Source organism: Myotis brandtii, unplaced genomic scaffold (genome assembly GCF_000412655.1).
Source record: "Myotis brandtii unplaced genomic scaffold, ASM41265v1 scaffold986, whole genome shotgun sequence".
NCBI lineage: Eukaryota > Metazoa > Chordata > Mammalia > Chiroptera > Vespertilionidae > Myotis > Myotis brandtii.
The window spans coordinates 2,787,307-2,792,755 of NW_005372102.1; the positions used below are offsets into that span (position 1 = coordinate 2,787,307).

A 5,449-nucleotide genomic window follows, 5' to 3' on the forward strand; every position below is an offset into this window, starting at 1 on the left:
TCCAGTGGCGTCCACTCTCCTGAGGAAACCCTCTGTCTTCTCTCCCAGCCTGTTGCCTCTGGCTCCTCTTTTGCACCAAATTCCTAGAGAGAGCTGTTCATTGCCCGAGTCTCCACTGCACCTGCATCTGTCCGTTGCCCGTGGCGCTGGCGTGGCTCACTCTCCTGTGCACCTGCCTGAGCGACTGCCCTCTGCCCGCCCTCGCCTGGGCTGCAGGTCCTGAGGAAACCCTCTGTCTTCTCTCCCAGCCTGTTGCCTCTGGCTCCTCTTTTGCACCAAATTCCTAGAGAGAGCTGTTCATTGCCCGAGTCTCCACTGCACCTGCATCTGTCCGTTGCCCGTGGCGCTGGCGTGGCTCACTCTCCTGTGCACCTGCCTGAGCGACTGCCCTCTGCCCGCCCTCGCCTGGGCTGCAGGTGTCCTCCCTCCAGTCACTCCGACCCCCGACAGCCCCTCTCAGAAGATGAGCCCCACCCCACTGCCACCAGGTCCCAGCCACCGTCCCCTCAGGGGTTCCCCACTTCGGCCCTCGTGCCCCCAGTCCATTCACCCCTGACCCCCGAAGGCGGGTGTTTGAAATGTTAAGATTGATGAGCTTCTGGCTGGACTGATCAACAAGACAAGCAAGCAGAGGCCCAGTGCTGGGGACGTCAGTACAGGTCACAGAGCTCACCTACTGCGCTCCAGCGCCCAGAAACGTGCAGAATGCCCCGCCCGCCCGGGGGCTCTGTCAGGAACGAAAGGGCTAACCATTCAGATCGTCAAGGCAATTCTTCAACAGAATTCGGGAGGAGAACACGGTAATTTCTGGAGGTGAAGAAAAGCAGCTTTGACACAAGGCGAGGGCTTAGAAAGGTCGAAGGACACAAGATGCATAAAACAAGTCTATGTCCCCGTTACCATTCGGGAACAAATTGTAAAGTTAAACTTAACAGTTACGTCTGCGGTGGCATTAGAGACGGTGACATACTCGGGTGAACAGAATATGTGCGCTGGGAACTGTCAAGCGTGGACGACGCGATGAAAGGTCTGAATGTGGGAGACGGTTCTGAGTTCACAGCTGGGAGGGCTTAGTGTCAGGGTTTTTCAGAGCCTGTATGGACTCGGCTGTGCCCCGCGCCCAGGTGGCTGTCTTTGGAGGTGACGAAGGTGAAGTCGGGCCAGAAGGGTGCGGCCCGGGTCCCCCAGGACTGCTACCCAGCATTCTCCCTCCCTCCCAGGAAGAGGGCCTCACCAGGAACCAGCCCGCAGGCACCTTGATCTTGGACGTCTGGCCTCCAGAATTGAGAAAAATGCCTTTCTGTTGTGATGGTCACCTGCACAGACTACAGCCCCACACTGATCTATAGATTCAGCGTAATCCCAATTAAAATCCTAGCTTTTTATAGACTTTTACTAGAGGCCCAGTGGATAAAATTTGTGCACTCGGTGGGGGGCGGGGGTCCCTTAGCCGGGCCCGCGCCCTCTCACAGTCCAGGAGCCCTTGGGGGATGTCTGACTGACGGCTTAGGCCCGCTCCCCGTCAGTTGGACATCCTTAGTGCTGCCGTGGGGTGGGAGAGGCTTCTGCCACCACCACTTCGCTTGCCAGCTGTGAACCTGGCTTCTGGCTGAGCGGCACTCCCCCTGCGGGAACACACTGACCACGGGGGGCAGCTCCTGCATTGATCATCTGCCCCCTGGTGGTCAGTGCGCGTTATAGGAACTGGTCGTTCTGCCATTCAGTCGATTTGCATATTAGGCTTTTATTATATAGGATAAGCTGATTCTAAAATTTATGCAAGGAAACTAGAAAAGCCAAAATAACTCTGAAGAAGTAGAAAATAAGTATTGCAAAAGGGACTCACACTCCCTTTCAAGACTGACTTGAGCCCGGCTGGTGTGGCTCACTGGTTGAGCGTTGACCTATGAACCAGGAGCTCAGGATTTGATTCTTTTTCTTTTTTTTAAATATATTTTATTGATTTTTTACAGAGAGGAAGGGAGAGAGATAGAGAGTTAGAAACATCGATGAGAGAGAAACATCGATCAGCTGCCTCCTGCACATCTCCCACTGGGGATGTGCCCGCAACCCAGGTACATGCCCTTGACCGGCATCAAACCTGGGACCTTTCAGTCCGCAGGCCGACGCTCTATCCACTGAGCCAAACCGGTTTCGGCAGGATTTGATTCTTGGTCAAGGGCTGTACCTGGGTTGTAGGTTTGATCCTGGCCATCGGAGCATGTGCAGGAGGCAACCAATCAATGTATCTCTCTCTCTTCAATATTTTTCTTTCTCTCCCTCTTCCCTCACTTCCACTCTAAAAATCAATGGAAAAAAAATATCCTTGGGTGAGGACTTAAAATAAAATCTTACAACTAAAGATTCCTGAGGAACTGCTGCGGAGGGAGCCCTTGCTGCTGGCAGGGACCCAGCGTGTGTGCCTGGTTCACCCCGAGGTCAAGGGGGGACCCGGGCCAAGTGGCGGAGGCGAAGGTGCTGGTGCACACGCTGGACAACTGGTCGGTGGTGGAGACGATGGTGGTGCCGACCAAGACGCCCAACATGAAGCTCATCTCTTCGGCACAGGCGCTTGGAGCAGCTGACGGAGAAAATTAGAAGCTTGTTGGAAGCGACAGCTGTCGTTCTGAATGTGGAGAGGATGTCTATGCCCACCAAGAAAGAACTGGAGGCCACCTGGCGCGTGCAGGTGTTCAACCCATACACGGTGGTCCTGCACATCTCCACTGCAACGCCCGGACCAAGGAGGTGCAGCTGCAGGTGGCCCTGGCCGAGCTCCCCCTCCTCAGGTCCGACATGAAGAACGACCTTGCCCACCTGGACGGACTCGCTACCTCATGGGGTCAGGAGAACCTTTCATGCAGGTGCAGCAGCGTCTGATGAAAGAAAAGGAGATGCAAATCCACAAGGCCCTGGAGACTCCGGCAGAAGAGGCAGCTGCTGGGCAGGCAGCACAGGCAGCGGGAGTTCCTGGTGGGGTAGCACCAGCTGTGGGAAGACCACGCTGATCAAGGCTCTGACGGGTGACAGCGCCATGCAGCCCCGGGACCAACTGTTTGCGAAGCCGTACATCACGGCGCACGTGAGCTCCCTGCTGTCCCGCATGACCGTCATCTACACGGACCATTGGCTTCCTGTCCCAGCTGCCCCACAGCCTCATCGAGTCCTCGGCCACCCAGCAAGACGTGGCCCACTCAGACATGATCCGGCACGTGAGGCACGTGAGCCACCCCAAGGCGGAGCTGCAGAAGGCCGGCGTGCTCACTGCCCTGCGCGGCCTGGGCCGCCTGCACTGATGCAGGACTCGGTGCTGGAGGCGCACAATATGGACCTGGTGCCCGGGTACCACCCATCGGGGCTGCGTGCCCTGGCTGTGTCTGCCCTCCAGGCTGGGCCTGGAGGAGCTGAAGGCTGAGCTGGAAGTGGCCATGCTGAGTGCCACAGAGGCGAGTGGTGACCCTCCGTGTGCAGCTGGCGGGGCCACAGCTCAGCTAGCTGCACCGGGAGGCCACGGTGCAGAACGGGCAGGTGGTCCCTGAGACAGGCATGGCCGACGTCACTATCATCAGCAATGCCGCCTGTGGCAGGTTCCGGAAGCTCTTTCCAGAATGATCTGCGGACAGTCCTCACGGCCGGAGACGGTGCAGGTCCCACCTCAGTGTTGTGGCCAGAGGTTGGTGGGCAGATGTCCGGGTTCTGACCCTGCCAGGCGGTGCATCGGGGGGGATGCACTGTGGGGACCAGCCTCCCTCCTGACGGTTTGGCTACAGGACGCTCCCCCTCGGTCCTCGTGTCCGTAAATCAGTCTTTGTCCAAAGGAAACCAGACTAAGAGCCTTGTGTCCAGAGCAAGAAGTCAGTTCTTGCAGCAAAACTGTGCAGCGTTGGCCACTCCAGGTGCCGAGGGCCCCCAGACCGAGGCCTGGACCCCAGACGCGGCTGCAGAACCGACGGCAGAACCGGCCCAGGTCCTTCAGGTCCCGGACACTCACGTGCTCCTCAGAGCCCAGCGAGCTGCGCGCGTTGCTGGGGAGGTGCTCAGGGCAGGGGGTCTCCTTTTCTCTCGCTGGAGCCCGTATGTGGTTCCCCTTAGGCCGTGCTCACCCTTGCACGGCTGTCCCTTACATTGTCCGACGTCACCCGCATCCTGGGATCATAAAGGATAACCTGGACCCTCTCCTGACCAAAAAACAGAAGAAGATTCCTACAAGAAAAAATAACCCGATAAAAATGGGCGAAGACTTGAACAGATGCAGGCAGCACATCCGAAGGAGCTCTGACATCATGTCGCCAGGGAAACGCACCTCTGCACCCTGTACGGCCCAGTGCACCCGCCCCAACGCTCACCGCAGCACCAGGGTTGGCAGAGTGCCCAGCGGGACCCTCGTGCCTGTGTCGCTGGGAAGACGTGGCCTTGGGAAGCTAGACGCACAGCAGCACCGTGGCTGTCACCCCACTTCCAGGCACCCCTCAGCAATGGACATACCGCCCACAAAGACATGCACCGTCCGTCACAGGCAAAACTCGGGAACAAGCAGCACCCGTCACGAGATAAGGAGCAGCGTGTGGTTACTGTGGGCTCACTCAGCAGCGCGCAGGGACCTGACTCACGGCACCGACGGGCTCAGGACTTGCTGGAACTCACACCGGACCCTCAACAGTTGGGGTGGGGTGTGGCCGGTCTGGGGGAGACACGGTGACATTCTGGGGTCTGGGAATGCTGCAGCTGGGCTTGGGGGTTACAAGTCCACATTCATCAAAACTCATTGCATTGGCCGAAACCGGTTTGGCTCGGTGGATAGAGCGTCAGCCTGCGGACTGAAAGGTCCCGGGTTCGATTCCGGTCAAGGGCATGTACCTGGGTTGCGGGCACATCCCCAGTGGGAGATGTGCAGGAGGCAGCTGATCGATGTTTCTCTCTCATCGATGTTTCTAACTCTCTACCTCTCTCCCTTCCTCTCTGTAAAAAATCAATAAAATATTTTTAAAAAAAAACTCATTGCATTGTTTAAAGTCTGTGTTTTCCGTGTATGTGGTCTTTACAATTAAAACCTCGCAGTGAGCTGACGACCAACAGGCTGTGTGAACTCAGATGAGGGTGCCCGGCCGGTGCGGCCACCGCGGGTGCTTCCACACTTGGGTGGCGAGCCCGGCGCCCTGCTCCAGGGTGTGGCCACGCCCACTGCCTGCACACAGGATAACCGCCGTGTGCACCACGCTGCCACTGTGTCCGTGAGGGCTGAGAACTGGCCGAGCCGCTCTGGCGGGATGACCATCCCTGCGGATGCTGGCGGGGGAAGGCCTGCTCTGGGTGCCTGCAGGCTGTGCACCCATCTTTACTCCGAGGAGGGAAGAGGCAAGGGCCAGGCTGGAGGGTGAACGGGGATCCTGCGCACAGCTGCCCTGCTGCCCCGGCGTGGCCAGGCAGCCCCAGGGCAGGCAGGCAGGCA

At 58.2% G+C, this 5,449-nt stretch overlaps 1 pseudogene; it reads left to right on the plus strand.

Annotated features, from left to right (window-relative positions):
* Window positions 1-2,357: 2,357 nt before the first annotated feature.
* LOC102254488 lies at window positions 2,358-4,815 on the plus strand (annotated as a pseudogene).
* Window positions 4,816-5,449: the final 634 nt, after the last annotated feature.